Below are 18,167 nucleotides of genomic sequence, written 5' to 3'. Positions count from 1 at the left end.
AATCTTTTCTTTCAATGCAAAGGGCAAAGTAAAAAAAAAAAACAGAAAGCTTCAATTGTTTTTTTTTCATCTCAAACAGTTCCACCCTCGCTCGGGAAAAAAAAAAAAACAGAAAGCTTCAATTGTTTTTTTTTCATCTCAAACAGTTCCACCCTCGCTCGGGAAATGAAATAAACAATAGGCAGAGGTGAATGAGTTTACAGTTCAATCCATCTCATGAATAAGGAATGGTTACAGGAGAGTCAAAGAGTGAAAGATGAACAATCACTGACTGTTCAGTCTCATTCTTCTTGAGTCTTGACTGACTGTGAAAGATCATTTTGTCTTTCTTTGTACCCAGACAAAAAAGGTGAGTGTCGGTGAAGGAAGCTGCAAGGATTATTAGAGATAGAAGCACCACTGTTGTCGGTGAGTAAACCAAGAGTGGGCATTTGACCTCTTTTACCAGTGAATCTGAAGAAATAGTGAATCTCAGTGGAGATCGTCCCAGTCTTGATGATGCACTGTATATGACCAAACCCAATTTATCCAAGACTTGCTCAGGAAAGGCCACACACATTAACATTACTTCAAATGGTTTTCAGTATGGGGTCTTTGTTGCAGTTGGTATCAGACATGGTTGAAGCTTGTTAACCAAGACCAGTCTTCCATTTTTGATATCGGTGGAATTACACCTTTCAACAAACCTCAACGAAGAAGTTGTGTTTCCTTTAATATAGTTTTTTATAACTATTCCTCTGTAATGCCCGAAAATGAAGAGGAGACTGCTTTTATCATTCATTCTCATTTTGACCGTTATGCACTTATTTCTGCTTCTTTACTTGTTGTATCATTTTTATATAGTCTCCTTTTTGTTAAGACTCTTTTTGATCGAATAGTGTGAAACTGTATTAACGCTCACACCCCTACCAGTGCCTGAGCCCTTGGGGTGGAATCGAGCTAGCCCAGATATAGTCTTTCAGTTCCTTGATGAATGAAGTAAAAGAACTTGGAATCGTCGATCTCTTCCTTCAAGATTGAGATGAGTCGATGGTGTGAAAACACTTCCTGATGTCGAATTCCAAAAACAAGCGAGAGGTTCCCCACTCTTCTTTGATCCGCCTTAGGGCCGAGTGGCGGCCTCACCCCGAGTGGAAGTGCGATGTGTCTGGAAACTCGGGATCGTAAATGGATTCGAGTACCATCCTGATCGCCTCTTTCATGATCTTTTCTATAGGTCGAACTAGTGTGAGTGGTCTAAACTTCGACCCTTCTTTCTTTCTTCATATTGTAAAGGGGAGCGAAGCCCCTTTTTTGCTTCCTCTATTGATAGATCAAGGACCCTCAGCTCAGTCTTTTTGGTTCTTGAGAATGATCGCCACCTCTCCTAGGACCAGAATGATTATCCCTGCCCGATGGGTCTACATCCATCCCTGAATCTCGTCGGGTACTATTCACTTCCTCGCCATTCTTGTAACCGTCACCTGTAATCCGCACAGATGTGTCCGCACCCCTCTGTGTGGACGAGAAAGGAAGGAGATTTCTCGGAGCAACCCCCCAGGTTCCAGACCCAGGAGTCAACTTTCCCGTATGAGCATTTGGTACATGTATCAGTCCGTGAAAGAGTGAAAGGGGCACCACTACTGAGGATCTCACCCATAATCTTAGATAGGTCGTCTGAGGGTTCGCCGTTGTTCATTGCTGTGCTTACACACTAGGCTACCCTTCTCAAAAAGCTCTGTGGGACGACCTACCACTAGTCTTTGGCCAGAGGGGTTTATTGCACAAAAATACTGGGACGCAGGCCCTAGAAGAGGGAAGCCCAACGAATCTCAGATGCAAATCCCCGCACCTCATTAAGATTATATTGTCATACTCTCCCAAAAAAAAAAAAAAAAGAGCAGACCCCATTGAAGATGAAAGTGAAGTACAACAAGGCCATTTCTGTCCACTGCCCTTCTCACAAAGCTGTACGTGGACGTTACCGCTCATACAGCTCCCAGCCAGCAAGAAGTTAACCTTCCTCTACAAAGAATGGAAGTGTAAATGAATCAACATCAAATAGAGGAATTTGCTTTTTCTTTTCAGCAAGCCACATCTCAGATACGGGGCATCCCTTTCACAAAAACCTATGGATCCATCCCAGCACCTTGTGATCTTTGAGAAGATCATTACGAGCCCTCTTCCTATCGGTAAAGCAGCTTCGTTCCTCTCCGATCCATAATCTTTTATCTTTTCTTTCCTCTCCATCAATGTTTTTATAGATTGAGAAAATTCCATGGTGGATCAGGACGAGAATGAATTCGGGTATCCAGGCAGGACATACTCAACATGGAGCTTTCGCTCTCCTTTGGGGAAGAGTTTATATATATATATATATCTCAAGAGGTGAGAAGAGGCAATGGAATTATGAGATGAGAAGAGGGTAGCCCCCTGACCAATTTCTCGGAATCTGAGGAAGATCTAACCCTGAACAAGAAGAAGCAGCTCTCGATGTGATATCCTCAGGAAAAGAAAGAAGAGGAATTGGATGCCCCAGAGCAGCAGCCCCCGGATAAGCCTTAAAAAACACACACACACACACACCTCTTTTTCACTAATAAAGCCGGACACAAACAAAGAAAGAAGAAAAGGGCCATGATGATGATCCTATTTGAGTTTTCGACCCAATTGATGCGCTCCTAGCTCGCCTACATACCAGAAAAAGAAAAAGAATCTCTATATTACTTTGATCAGAGAATCCTTGGTTTGACCGACGGACTACGTGGGAAATACGAGATCTAGGCAAGCCGCTACATCTTTTCCCCTTGCCCTTGAACGATAGAAGAACTACTGAGATTCTCTTAGATAGCGGTCGCATCTATGGTCAATCAATAGGTCTGCGGATCTATTCTTCTATACTACAAGAAATCGCCATCTCGTAGTACCACCACGACACCGATTCTCGTTCTTTTTTTGAGCCCTTCATGTCGGCCGTGACTTCGACTTTGAGTATGACTAATGAGTGGAAAGATCTTTATAGAAGTTCCTTGTCCGATCCAACCAAAGAGTTAGTATCTCAAAAATCAATCATATATATTAGGGGTAGAACTGCGAGTTTTTTCAGAAAAGACTTCCTCCTATCCGAATCTCGCGAGTGACTAAGCGCGAGACGAGGCATAACGGGTGAATCGACTACAACTCATCTATAAAGAAATCTTCTTTTTTCGGTCTATTTGCATTAGGCTTTTACCGTACTAGCTAGTAAGAAGGTGTTCCAGAAAGGGGACGAAACCCGTCTAAGATCCTGTGTGCTGGCTTAATAGCGCGTAAACAGAAGACGTAGCCTAAGCTACACTCAATATTCAACCAACCTATGATCTATCCATTTATTCTTTCAACTTACTATCAATCCACCATGTCTTAGGTTCTCGTTGTGGGAGATCTTGGAACGTGCCCTATGAATGCGCATACAAATAGGGTCACTATTCACCTACTACTAATTTAAGTAAAGGCAAAGAGTGGATTCTAGATTATATCAGTTGGGTAGGCTGGACTAGGGTTCTAGAAAAATCTATACGAATTCTTCTTTGTAAGAGACATCCCTCGGTGGTTTAGTGATGGCCAGCCTTGCTGGGATCTACAGATCGAATAATTAGTTTACAAGAAAGACGTAGGGGTCTTGTTTTCTCAGATTCCTGCTTCTGACATTGAGGCTTTGACCTGGATTGAAGGAGGTAAAAGAAAAGAAAAGTAGCTCTTTCCTAAACCTCGGCTTCTCTCCTGAACCGGAACCTCTATGACCTGACCCTATTTACCTTATTCATTCAATCCTGAACCTGTCGGACTCACTGCTGAGCTCAATCACTACTGAACCTATTTATTCTTTTCCTTCTTTCACTCTTGAACAAGGTAAGTCAAGCGTCCGGATAGAAGGTCAAGCTACGGAACCGAAACCCATTTATTCTTTCTCATTCCCTTTTTTCACCTATTTCTTCTTTCTCATTCCCTTCGTTTACTTTATTCTCAAACCTGGCGGCTCGGCTGATTGACAATCCTGTAGGCTCATCTTGTATACAAATTCAGGGAGTCCCAGGTCCTGCATCCACCAAGAACATTTCTTCCCTTAAGCGTAAAACATCAGATTGTAAGGTGTTTCCACTACATAAGAAAAAACTCGAATTAGATCTTGGAAATGATCGACTCAAATAGATGCTCATCATAAGCTTTTTTTTCCTCCCTCTTCCTATTGATCAGAAGCATCCAGCAGCGTCATGCCAGTCGAAAGAGTTGAGCTACTAAGCTAAGTGTTGGGGAACTCAGTAGAAGCTATTTGCCGCTTCCTCCTCTGACGGCTTCACAATAGCTCCCCCCTATCTCGAATGAGAAATGAGTCTTTTACCCTCCACGAGAAGAAATCCGAAAGGCATTTTCAATTCCTCAGGCCTTTTTGTTTGAGTAGGGGGCTCCGAGTCTTGTGTTGACAAAGATCAGGATCCTCGATCTCTTCCTGAATATTGATCAACGTTCTCTCGAGATTCAGGAATTTCCCACGCTACCCCTCATCCATTAGTGCATCCATTAAGTCAGAAATGCAGTATTCAGAACCTCGTAAATCAAAGCCTTACTAGATAGATAGAATAGAACTAGAGTAGATAGGGAGCAAAGAGGAACGAAGCAACTTGACTTGACTGAGAGTTTACGAGGGGAAGGCAATGGAATTCTGAGACCATAAAGAATAGGTGAAGGAGAAAACAAACTGAGTGAAAGAAGTCCAGGAGAGAAGCCTATTTACCGAGTTCAAAAAGGGGCAGGAGAAAGACTACTACTATCTATTTACCGAGTGAAAGAAAAGAGAGGAAAGAAAAGCAAAGAGAAGAGACCGAGTTCAATCAAACAGCTATTCTATTTACCTAGTATCAATCAAACACCTATTATATTTACCTAGTAAAAGAGTGAAAGAAGGTTCAGGATCAGATCAAGAATGAATCTTGAGGATTGACTTTCAACACTTTCAGGTTCAGGGGAAGAGAAAGAATAGTTCAACCCTCGTTCAAGAGTGAAGGAAGGATTAGATTAAGAATTAATTGAGAGTATTTCTCTTTTACAGTTCAAGAATAAATAGGAAAATGAGTGAAGGATAGATAATTAATGAGTCTTGAAAGAAGAATCAAAGGAAAGAAAAGAGAAGAGACTGACCAATAGTTCAACCTGAGTGAAAGAGTTCAATCTATCTGGTTCAGGAGAAGATCAAGAATGAATCTTTCGTCTTTCCTTGAAACACTTCCTCCTTTCTTTCTTTGTTCCTGTTCCAGAGTGCAAGGATAATTATTGTTGAGTCTTGACTTGATTCATAAGGAGAAGAGAAAGAATGAATCTTTCTTATAGGAGAGTACTAAAGTGAAATCAGGGACAAGTTCAGGAGAGAAGCCAGGTTACGGTTCAGTAGCAGGAGAAAGAAGAATAAGTAGCTCAACTGTAAAGGGAATAGAGTCAAAGGTTCCTCAAATAGCTTGCTTCACCTCCTTCATTCAATAAGGGAAGGGAACAGAGGGAATACTGGCTTCAGTTCATGAGCTGATGCTTCACCTCCTTCATTCAATAAGGGAAGGGAACAGAGGGAATACTGGCTTCAGTTCATGAGCTGATCTTTCATTTGAAAGAGTCTTGAAAGCAGGAGAAAGAGAGGGTCAGGTTCAGGTAATATCGAGGCAAGGGCGTAGGTTCATGAGCAAATCCGTCTTTCATTCTCTTCTTCTTTCAATTAATTCTGTAAAGGTGAAGGAGATTGATAAAGGTTCTGGTTTAGGTAATACAGGTTATGGAGCTTAGCTGCTCAGGGAATACAGGTTCAGGCGGGAATACTGGTTTTGGTTCATGAGCTCAGAGGGAATACTGGTTTCGGTTCATGAGCTGATCTTTCATTTGAAAGAGTCTTGAAAGCAGGAGAAAGAGAGGGTCAGGTTCAGGTGTTCATGAGCTGATCTTTCATTTGAAAGAGTCTTGAAAGCAGGAGAAAGAGAGGGTCAGGTTCAGGTAATATCGGGGCAAGGGCGCAGGTTCATGAGCAAATCCATCTTTCATTCTCTTCTTCTTTCAATTAATTCAGTAAAGGTGAAGGAGATTGATAAAGGTTCTGGTTTAGGTAATACAGGTTACGGAGCTTAGCTGCTCAGGGAATAGAGGTTCAGGCAGGAGCTTGCTTCTTTTCTTTTACCGTAGAGTCTCATTCATCTTTCATTTCGGCTTTCTCTTGGTTACAGTTTTTGAATAAATAGGTTCAGGTTCAGAGTGTCTCATTAATCTTTCATCTTCTTTCTTTCTTGCCTTTCTGTTTAGTCGCTGCAAGGAATTGACTCTAATTTAAAGGGTCTGGTTTCACTATCTCTTTCATTTACTGTACCGTAAAGGACTCATTCTTCCTTTTTCATTCCCTACTCGTCAGGTTCCGGTTCTCAGGAGAAAGACTCCTAGTTGCTGATTACCGAGAGTTGAGTCTTTCAAAACAAAGTGCAGCTAATTCATTTCTTCTTTCACTGTAAACTCGGATAGTCAAAGGTTCGTTCATCAGTAGTTCAGGATTGAATGACTCTCCTCTCCAGTTTCCCTTCTTTACTATTCAAGAATAAGGAACAATCACTGACAGGAATAGAGGTTAATTAGTTTCGGTTGTCTCATTAATCTTTCTTACAGGAAGGAGAAAGCTTAAAAGAGTGAAAGAAGAATAGCCCGTCCTGGTTCCTTCAGTAGTTCAGGCAATGGAATTGTTCAACTGACAGGTGAATGAGTTTACCCAGTGAAAGACAGAAGAGGAATCAGAGAAAGAACCAAAGAAACAAACACCTCTTTACATCCCCGAAAGGTTAAATTGCTGTAGAGTGAATCAGTACAATGTAGGGTTACTATCATCTTCTTTATCTGTGCAAAGAAAGAAAGAACGAACTCACTTTTTCTTAGTGCTTGTAAGACCAATAAGGGGAGCGAAGCAAAGGGAAAGGAGTGAAGGAGAATTAATGGTGACGAGGTTCATGAGATCAGTTCCTAAACTAGCATGAATCGAGCGAAAGGCTTTACAGACAGGAGAGAAAATTCATTAGCTACTGAATGAACCCACCCATTTACCCAAGGAAAGAATAGGTCAACCCCAGTGCAAGAAGAAGAAAATCAAAGCAAAAGGAATAAGAAGAGACATACCTAAAGGATAGGAAAAGGTCCCGACAGTATCATTAATCTTTCTTGAGTCTTTGTTTACTGTTCCTTACTAAATAGGTAGAGATTCAGGAAAAGTCAATTCATGCTTTACCGAGTGAAAGAAGCAAGAGGAAAGAAAAGCAAAGAAAAGATTCCAACCTGAGGGGGAGAGGGTCATGAGCTCTCGTGGCAGGCAACCAACCACTGATCTTTTTGACTTACTGACTGAATGAATCTTACTTTCCGCTTGACCTTGTTTACAGGCAGGAGAGTAACAGAGTGCCATCCGTCTCATTCTTGTTGAGTTTTAGTTTACAGTTAAAAAATCAATAGGCGAAAGAAAGAAGGTGATTGAGTTACAGGATTGAATAGTCAGTCAGTTTCGTCTCATTCATAAGAAGGTGAGTCTGGTTACAGTGAATAAATAGGAAGGGAAGAAAAGGAGTTCGTTCCACATCAGGGTCAGAAGTAATAGTACGGACAGCCAAGCCAGGAGGTTACAGTGAATAAATAGGAAAATGAAGGAGCTCACTCTCATTCTTGCCTGTTTCGGCTTGCCCTTGGTTACTGGTCGTGTTTGAATAATGAAACCCGAGTTCCATCTGTAATAAGGAGAAGAGAAAGAGAATCCATAGGAAAATAGGAAAAGAAAGGAGTTTCATCAGTCCCCGAACAAAGGAGGAGGCTCAGGAGAAAGAACCAAACAAACACAAATTTACCGAGCAAAGGAAATAGAAAAGGCTCTGTCAGACAGACAGGAGAAAGAATCCATAGAACAGAACGAAAGGAGAAGACAGAGAGAAGGGTCTGGTTCAGTCTCATTCATCGATCGAGAGTCTTTACAGTCGAGTAAATGAATTAGTAGCTTTACCACCTTGTCTTTGAAGGAATAAATAGGGAAGGGAAGGGAAGGAGAATGAAGAGGGAAGGTTTTCTCTTGAGTCTTGAATTCCTCGTCAGGAGAATAAATAAGGAAAGGAGTGTTTACAGGAAGGAGGGTAAAAGAAAGAGTTGCAGAAAGGAGAAAGAGAAGTTCAAGAATTAATCTTTCTTACAGTACAGGAAAAGAGTGAAAGAAGGAAAAGGTGAAGACAGACAGGAGAAAGAAGAAATAGGTTCCAGAGTTCAGTTCGTAAACAAATTAGAATGAATCTTTCGGCCAGTCATAGTTTACAGTTCAATCTGGTTCATGAGAGAAGGAGAATGCAGAGGCTCCTTTTGCTTACTCAACCTACTCCAGCCTATTCCCCTTGCAAAATAGTGTTTGTTCGTTTAGTAGTTCAGGCAATGAATGGGTTCAATCGACAGACAGGTGAATGAGACAACCTCGAGGGAAAGAAAGAAGGCAAGGGAATAGATAGAGTAGAGGAAAAGAAAAGGCAATGGAATGAATTGCTTTACCTCATTCAATCAGTCAAAGGTGAAGGGAAGGAGCGAAGCTATGAGCCCGAGGTGTAGAGGCAAATAAGCGAAGCTACGAGACCGTAAAATAGTGAAAGAATAACAATGAGTGAAAGAATAAATAGGGAATATCATCAAAGGAGTTCACTCTCATTCATTGAATATGCTTTACTGAGTTCAAAAGTTCAATAGCTCAAAAGATAGAGAGAGGAGTGGAAGCAAGAAGGGACAGGTTCAGTAGTTCAGGCAATAGAGGGTCAGGGGCAGGAGCGAAGCCACTCTCATTCATCTCTTTTTCTTACTTACAAGAAAGGATAGGGAATAGAAGAGGGTCCGGGGCAGGTTCTTCAAATAGCTTGACTAGAGAGTAAAAGATGCCAAGAAAGGATCAAGCAAGAGAAGTTAAAGAATAACTAGGTTACGGTTCAGGAGCGAAGACGAAGATAGAGGGAAAGAAGGTTCATGAGTTTACAGTTAAAGAAGAAATAGGCAGAGAGGAGTGGAACAGCTCGATCGAGATGGAGAGGAGTCAAGTTTGGAAACTAGAATTCATCCTTCGAGCAGTCTTTCTTAGTTTACAGAGTGAACAAATAGGATAGATAATTAAGAGAAGAGGTCAGAAAGAGGCGCAAAGCGACGAGACTATAAAGGAGAGGAGCGAAGCAAACATCCAGCCAGCCAGTAGTTAAGGAGAATGAATTTCATATGCTTTACCTGGTTCAATTAGTAATAGTCCGGCCAGCCAGGAAGTGGAATTTCAGTTTACCTCGTGTCTGAATAAATAAATAGGGGAAGGAGAAAGAATCCATAAGTTCCGGCCGGAGTTCAATCAGGGACAGGAGAGAGAGAATATGCTCTCATTAATAAGGAAGGAAGGAGTATTGATCTTTTACAGAGTGAAGGCAAGATTCAAGATAATTAATAGAAGTCTTTGGTTACAGTTCAATCAGGGACAGGAGAACTTTAGTCTCCCTTCTTTCACTGTGTTTGAATAAATAGGGAGAGGAGTCAACTCTCATGGAATCTTGCTTCACTCTTTCCCCTTAGTCTTTAGAAAGGTAAAGGAAAAGAGAAGACGAAGACAGAGTGTTAGTCTTTGAGCTGTTTTCAATAAAGAAGAAGAGGAGCAGTGAGACTGACAGGTGATTGAGCGAAGCTGGGAGACCCAGAGTTGTAGAGGTTCATTCAGGAGTAGGAGAGAGACACACACTGTATGAGTTTTTGTAGGAGCAAAGAGAAGAGAAAGAAGCCGAGGCGAAGGGGCGGGAGAAAGAAGCCAGCCAGCCGGTCAGATTCGACGTTCTAGCTAACAACTAAACTCAGAGCCCATTATTACACACGACTGTAAAGACACGATAAAGTCAACCACCCTAGATGGGAGGAAGGATAAGATAGCCAGCACGTCAGATAAGATGATGAGGAATCCTTAGACTGACAGGCTGGAATGTGCCACTTTACTTAGTAGACTGAAAAAGAATCGAAGCATCCTACTTCACTGTAAATGTCGCTACGAATTCCTTCCAACGAGCTAAAGGTCATACTGAGTTCCTTCTCTTTTTCCGCCTGAGACGGGAATTCCTGCCTCTGCCCCCAATAGCTTCCTCTCTTGCATCCGTTGACGAATCAAAATCAGGATAGTCAGTAGCTTTTCCAGCCTTGTCAGCATATCTTGAGAGAGGTCTCTCAAGAGTTTAGTAGCAACAACTAAATCTAGTAATCCAGAGCATCAGAAGAAGATTTAGAAAGTCTTTTCCCACCCACGGGGAATACCTGGAGGCTGATGGGGAATACAACCCCTAGCACAGCAAGCACTCCAAGAGGCTCGGCAGAGAGAGGGCCTTAAAATGAGAAAAGATTGATTCAAGCTAAATAACTTCATCAAATCTGATAATCCTTCTTTCTACACCTTTTCTACATTAACGCTAGAAACTGGATAGAAAGATAGCACAAAAGAACCAAGAACAAGAAGGGTTGGTGGGGTAGGATATACCTTCTGATCCAGATACCTTAGATCTAGCTATGCTTGCTTGCTGACCTGTACTACCTATTCTCTTCTTGACACATTAGGGTAGGAATAATAGTACGCTGAGCTCTCACTGTGAGCGCTACCTTATCAAAGTTTTTTTTGGCACTCAGAGAAGAGTGGGAATAGTCCTAGATAGGAGAGGCTTCTCACTAAGACTTTCGACTCACTGCCAAAAGCTCCTTCAGGCAGAGAGGCTAGAAGCCTTCCCGGTGTATTAGGGGAGACTGCTCGAGTTCCAAGCCAACAATCCCTACCTTGATTGTTTGACTTCTGATCTTTCGGGTATATTTGGGTATTCTTTCATGGCCAGGAAGGACAATGAAATTCAATATTTCCTTCAATGTAGATGTATTCTAAAGTAGCACGAACTAGGAAGAGTCTCTTCGTATAGAAGGAAGGTTCTTTTTAGAGAATAACAACGCTTTTTCTTCCTTTACAAGACTTTCAACGTGTCATTTCAGAGTCAACCATTGATTGGTCTTTCCGGGTAGCAGCTTCACACGGCACCTAGGAAGCTTAGCAGTTGTCAGAAAGATTAGTTAATGGGTCACCTGGTAATCGCTGGGATTTCGGATTCTACTTAGAAAGCTATGTCTCGAGAACGCCTTCCTTCTCTTCTAACTAAGGCAATTAGTCTCTCACGTTGGATATAGATAGGCCGACGTTGCCAATGCAAGTTAAGCACGTAAACGACCTTCTTCTTGGTGTTGGCATTAGGAGAAGTAAGCTGATAGTGTAACTAGTTGCATTCCTTTTCGAATAAGAAAGTGACCTCGCCGGCCATTTTCCCCTCATCTTTCTGACTCAAGATCTGTAGCGTCATCGAAGCGTAACGAGACAATGAGTTCTGTTCCTCCAACGTTCTCATCCGAGTTCTCCATCAGACCATAGCACTAAACATCCGTCGTCGTCTTCTCCTTCCCTTGCTAACCTTCCCACGCGTACGTCATGCCAAAGCTTTATCAAGCCTTTGAAATCGGTTCAACTAACTCCCTTGTGTTGTGCAAAAAAGACCGAGGTTGGATGCAACGGTGATGACGAATCGAAGTTTTCTTCAAGCTGTCGCATAACCGCTTTATGCTAATTGCTAACACTAAACCAATCCTGCCAGTTCGAATCCTCTAACCATGCCGGTACCCACTTTCTCTCTTGACTTTCCTTCGGGTAGACTAAGTCACCTTCTCTTAGTACGGGATGCTATCTTGTTCAAAGTCTGATCCCGCTAGAGTAAAGAGCATTTCTCGGACAATGAGATCTCTCGCTTTCCCGGAACAGTAAGCTGTCTGGTAAAGAAAACTCCCTTGAAATCAAGGATCTTATGCTTTTCCGGTGAACAAGGCTGCGTAGCCTATATGCTTTGCAAGCCTATCACGATCGACTGTTTGTTTTAAAGCAGATAGTTTATTCATGAGAAGGAGTTCTCACACCCCAGAGAAGTGGATCCTTTTGATTAGGACAGAATGAATACAACTAACGGGTAGACAGCCTTGACTTGAAAGAAGAGTGAGTCCTGCTGGTAAACACGTTACACTTATTACGCTCGATCCTGTAAAGGACTTTCTGACTTAGAAAGAAAAGTAGCAGCTGGCAAGGTTTGAAAAGAAAGGAACTACTACTACACTGGCAACTACACTTGGAGTGCGTTAAGGTAGGAACTAGATCACAAACGTGCTATTCCTTGGCTTCTTTGCTTGGAAGGACGGACTAGAATGGACTGACTCTAATTCATCCTTCCCTGACTTAAGCCGAATAGCGGCTAAGAGCAAGATCAACGCCTCTCTAAAAGCACATTCTAGAAGAACTTCCTAATGTTAAGCCACACTGGAAGGATTGACTTTTTCTTTTTAGGGATCTGCTTTGGCTGCTTCCTCCATACCCACACTTATAACACTTGAAATTACCAATCTCTCACTTTTCTTTTGATATCACATCAACTACTTGATACCTTGCTATTCCGAGCCGTGCCGTAACAAACCATACCGTGTAGGGCAGAGTCCTCTCTCATTGAAGAAGGAGACGATGGGATCTTACTCAACTCCTAAAGATGTTTAAACATCTGCTATTAGTGATACAGCTTCTACTCTGATAAGTAGCATGTGATCAGTAAACCGGTAAGAGGTAGTAGAATCGGCTCTATTAAGGAAGAGAGAGTTCTTATCTTTTGTTCAATTGACCTTTCTTTTTGGGGTGGACCAGGACGATGTCGACACAGGCCAAACTTACTCGATGCGAGGTCAGTAAAGCAAGGCTCATTTATCCATCAAGGCTGATGTCACTGATAGCTCTGGGTTCATTCTGATTGGCTACCAGAAGGATAAGAACTATGCTTTGACAAGAAGGCACCTCCTTCTTCTCCTATTCTCAGACCACTGAAAGAGAAATCGAAAAAAAAGATATAAAGGTCTCAACTCCACTACAACAAGAAGATTGATTACTCTCTACTTCCTCATTCTCATCCTCCGATTCTTCCTATGCTACCATTACTTTTGGTATTGAGGTTGAACTCTTCCCGTGAAAATGAATCGAACTTGAAGATTGATCACAGTTGAGTTTGAGCCCAGCACTTCTTCAATTTACTAAGATATCCAGTCGCAAATTCCAAGCTGTGGACCAGGAAATGCTCCCTCAATCAAAAAAGAAGTTTGGGACCAATGCAATGAATGGTGTTGGTCTGGTTGTTCCGGGGACAGCTTTCTGGTACGGCTATTGGCCTTGACGCTAAGTCACAGTCTTATTCCCTTATTCTCTTTCTTCAAAACCAGGCGGAAGGAATGAATCAATCAAAAGATAACCGAGAAATAGGTAGCACTTGAGGTCCCTAAAGAAAGAAGGAAAGACTGAATCTTACTAGAAGGAAGAAGCACAAGAAGTCATCCTAAGACAATTCGCTCTTCAAGGCTTACTGAGAGGTTCACTTCCAGTTGCTATATCCGATGCTGCTGACAGAGCATAAAGTAGAACGTTGGGTGATGATGGGACTAAGACTGCTTTATCATCTCCTAGAAGGCAAGAAGTCTATAGGGCTAGTCCTTATAATACATCACCTTCCCCATAGAAAGCTATTCGCACTATCCTATATCTTCTATAACTCCATTTCCATGATCTGCATCTCCTTGTATGGATAAGGCTTAAAGGAATACTGCTAGAAGGAAGACGGCAGAAGGCTCTTCACTCTCCCCAGCCGTAAGTGGAATCGATCTACAGAGCAAGACTACTAGTTTTCAAATCCAGAGGAAGGGACATAGCCATATTTTTGTCCAATAAGAGAGATTGCTAAACCCAGCGGATGTGACGGAATTCCTTGTGCGGTATCACTTTGTAAGAAGCCGGAGCTCTCTCTGGCACTGATGTAGATGGTGACTTAAACGTAGCTGTATTTTTGAATGAGATGGTTGCTGGCACTGAAACTAGAACTAATGGAGACGGAGCTGGTCTAGTAGCCGGGGCAGGAGGATTTTTGAGCTTTGACAGACGTTAGGTGTGTAGTAAGTCAGACGAGATCCTACGGTTCACTTTTCTTTGTACCTTTCACATCCCACTTCACTCCACAAACAAGGGGAAGTAGATATTGCGTCCAGCCTTACTAGAAAGATAGACCCTGGAACTTCCAAGGCCAAGAAGAAAGACCTGGATGATCCGCTCAAACTCGTTTCAATATTTGCCATTTAATGGCCTGAGTGAGTATCCAAAGTAAGTAGAAGGAGATGCCACCTCTTTTGTTGAGGAGTTCGCCCCTCCATCTGTGGAAACTGGGGATGAGTCCAATCCTAGGGCATTAACCTTTCTGGGAAGCCGGTCCCTTTACATAGCCTAACATAGGCTTTTCGAAGTAGTTGCAATTTCATCGGCTGGTCTAGAATCAGCTACGTCAGAATAGGCCGCTAGGGGTATAGATTTGCTAACAGTTTAATTAACCAGTGTTCTGTTTGCAATTGAATGCGTATCTGTGAATAAGAGAAGAAAGTTATCCTATTGGTATGATCTTGACCATCACCAATCACAGCTTTTTTCTTAACTACTCCTACATAAACAGTTCGTACTCCCTTTCCATTTTTCGGTACTTACCCAAAGAGAACCCTGCTACCAATGTTGATGACAAGTTTAACTTCTCCTTAGGCCGAGCAGCAGAGTCAGGCTGCGAGTAGAGAACACTTAATTAAAAGACTAGATAATCAAATTGACCTCACCTGATGGCTTGGAAAAGACTGAGATTTTGACTGACGCCCTGGATTCATTCATATAATGCTTGTTTACGGCATATCAGCCCTCCATTCCTACTTGACTAAGCTAAGGAACTACTGAAAATGGCACGAAATCACAGACGGAAGTAAGAAAGAAGAAGGCTACTCATACGGGAATATGAAAGCTACTAGGCCTGCTTAGGCCTGTTGATGGCGGATGGAAGTTCGGGGTTTGGATCAAAAGAATATACTGCTGAACCTAGTGACTGACTACTTTAAGCAACTACTCGTTAGTTAGCCTTAAAGCTAGCTCTCACTAACAAAGCCAGTTCAATCTCCATAAGCTTTGTGTTGAAGGGTATACCCCCTTCTTTTCTAAGGTGCCATTACCGCCGGTTGTCTTAAACTTGTCTTATTGCTGCTTTGTCTTAGTGTTTTACTTGCCTTCAACATTCTCTCTTAAAAAGGAAAGAACTGCTAGTACCAAGAATTCTTCAATCTTTGTATCAGCTCGAATGCAAGTATCCGTTCTTTCAATGGTAGAATGTCAGTTAAATGTCATAAGGGTAAATACCAATCTTAGCTGTTTGAAATAACAGAAGCTAGTTGCTCGAGTGCCTTTTATCGAGAGTGATTCTAGGAGATTTAGCTCGAATACCAACATCAGCTCTCTTGCAAACCTGAAAATAGAGAGAAAACAGATTACTTAGAGCTAACAGAGGTTAGAGCTGCATATAATCCATCAGTGGCAGAGACAAATGCAGTAGTTCCTATGGTTTACACTGAACAAGTAGTTTCAGCATCAGTAGACCCAGCATTTAGAGAGCGATACCACCCGGCAAAGGGGGAAAGCTATAGGAATCAGCTGAAAGGCAAGCAAAGGCATAGGTAGCAGATCTACCAGCATCACTATCGGTCAACTTCAAGTGCTTAATTAACTGCTCCATCAACAGAAAGGACTGAAGCGACTGCAGGAAGGTATGCATCTTACTTAGATGCTACTAGTGGATTATAATATATATGTTCCCACCTATGTCTCTAGTGATACTTCAACCTTCGTTTCTGCTGCACCTGTTGGGTATAGAACTGAGAAGGGTACTGATCCTGGATCTACTACTGGCCCTGCTCGCTTTGTTTATGCTCCTCTGGTGACTAGCTTTCGAACTGACTCGACATCCAAGAAATTCCTCCCCGGGTGAATCTGAATACCAACCAAGTATATCCTTGACTAATGGGAAGACCCCCTCTATGATCCGAAGAACCGGCACACTGACTGACCCTATATCAATCACCGCACGCCTTATCAATGGAATGATTAGCTAACCTTGGTCTGTGAAGGCTTTCCCCTTGGCTCTTCAATCCTAGTATACGAAAGGTCATGTCCATTCATTCCTGAGGTAGTCCTCCACCAAGCAAGAGGAATCTCTTTCTCTTAGCCTATCACCGCCTTAAAGCCTTAAATCAGGGAAGGTAAGGGACCGCTTTCCTTTTATGCTTCCCTACGTGGAAAATGAATCAAACCTGTTTTACCGGCGCCTGTTGGTATTCTAAAAAAATGGTTAGTGTTTATGGTCCTATAGCAAAAAAATGATTTATTGGGAGGGCCATGAGAAATACACTTTGTACCTTCGTTTCGTCATCAAAGCCTCTTCTCTCGTCCAAACTCTCTTAATCAATCAAGCAAGAAATTTGAATAGGGATTATGAACAGGCCCTTATCTTAGCCAACCGTTCGCTTGATTGTTCTAAAGTCAAGTCGAAGTCGTTTCTCGTTAAGTCAAATTTCAAGGTTTTGTCAGTGAAAGAATGGAAAGGGGGATCGGACCAACTCTGGAACTTTGAGGCAAATTAAAAGCAGCAAAATATCTGCACTGCTGTCAACAAACAAAGGAAATTCAAACACTCCCTATTTATAAGCGAAAAGAATACCAGATCAAACTCGTCAGTCAAGCCTTTCATTGTTCAAGCTCTTTCACGTGACATGGGTTGAGTTCATAGATTTTGAATGCTTTCTCTATTCAAGACATACTAACAAACAATTCACTTCCTTTGAAGCTACTATCACTACCGAAGCAGGCTTGCTCCAGAACCCTTATAGGAAAGAAAAGCAAAGAGAAGAGAAGAGACCAAGTGAAAGAAAAGAAAGAGCTACTGAACCTATTTACCTCGTGTTTGAATTAATAGGTGAGGGTGAAGGAGCTGATCCGCCAGTTTCCCGAGTTTACTTTGAAAGAAGAAGTAGGAAAAGGAGAATCTTGTCTTGCTTTCGTTGAGTCTTAGTTTACAGTTCAAGAATTAATAGATAGGTTCAGGTTCAGGCAGGAGAAAGAATCAATATCTCAAGAAGAAGAATAAATGGATGATGACAGATTCTTCTTTGAATAATGTTTCCTTGTTTACTGTGTTTGAAGGTGAAGTAGCGAGGGGAAGGAGAATGAGTTCAATCAGTAGGAGCTTGAGGTTGAGTCTGATAGTGAACGAGAATGAATAAGGAGTCTTTGTTTACAGTTTGAAAATAAATAGGTGAAGTAGCCAGTAGCTTAGGGTATATCGGTTCCGGTGAAGTAGCGAAGGTAATATCGGAAAAGAAAAGGAGTGGAAGAGTGAAAGAAGGAGACGATCAAGAATGTTGAGTCTTTCCTAACAGTTCACTCTCAGGAATCCTTCGTTTCGTCTTTCAAGCAGAATCTAAAGAAAGCTAAGAGAACAGACCTCGTTCAATCAATAGTTCAGTCTCATTCTTTTTTTCTTCTTCTTTTCTTACTATCGAGTAAAAGAGTGTTTGAATATCCTCCAGTTTACCGAGTGAAAGAAGCTTAAGACAAACGAATACATTCTAACTGACTGACTCTCTCTTTTACAGTGAAGGTAGAGTAAGTAAATGAATTAGCAGCTTTACCTCCTGAAATAATCAATAGGTTCCGGACCGGAGTTCACTCTTATTAATAAGTAGGTGGAGTCTTTCAAGCAGAATCAAAGGAAAGCAAAGAGCTACTGAACCTATTTACCGAGTGTTTGAGTTCAATCAGGCAAAGGTTTCAGGTTTTCTCTTGACTTAATAAGAAATTACCTATAGCCAAAAATAGCCAAAAAAAAAAAAAATAGACAGAGGATAGAAAAATAGAATTAAAGGTCGTTACACTAAAAAATATGGATTTTATCCCAAAAAATAATGGAAGGATAGCTTTTATTTCTTTATGGTCTTTAAAGGAAAAAGAGTCTTTAAAGGTTAAGAGAAAGAATGAATCTTGAGTATTGATCTTTTACAGTGAATAAATAGGGGCAGGTCAAGTAGTTTAGCGAACATCCTTTCAGTAGTTCAGGAGTTTACCGAGTTCAAGCAAGAAGCCGCAAGTGATTGAGTTCAGTCTCTTTTCTTATTAATTACCTCTAGCAAAAAATAGCCCAAAA

At 41.7% G+C, this 18,167-nt stretch overlaps 1 pseudogene; it reads left to right on the top strand.

Annotated features, from left to right (window-relative positions):
- Nucleotides 1-1,419: 1,419 nt before the first annotated feature.
- On the top strand, nucleotides 1,420-15,956 carry LOC111473009 (annotated as a pseudogene).
- Nucleotides 15,957-18,167: the final 2,211 nt, after the last annotated feature.

This window comes from Cucurbita maxima, unplaced genomic scaffold (genome assembly GCF_002738345.1).
Source record: "Cucurbita maxima cultivar Rimu unplaced genomic scaffold, Cmax_1.0 Cma_Scf00097, whole genome shotgun sequence".
Taxonomy (NCBI): domain Eukaryota; kingdom Viridiplantae; phylum Streptophyta; class Magnoliopsida; order Cucurbitales; family Cucurbitaceae; genus Cucurbita; species Cucurbita maxima.
This window is presented reverse-complemented; position numbering and strand designations above follow the sequence as displayed.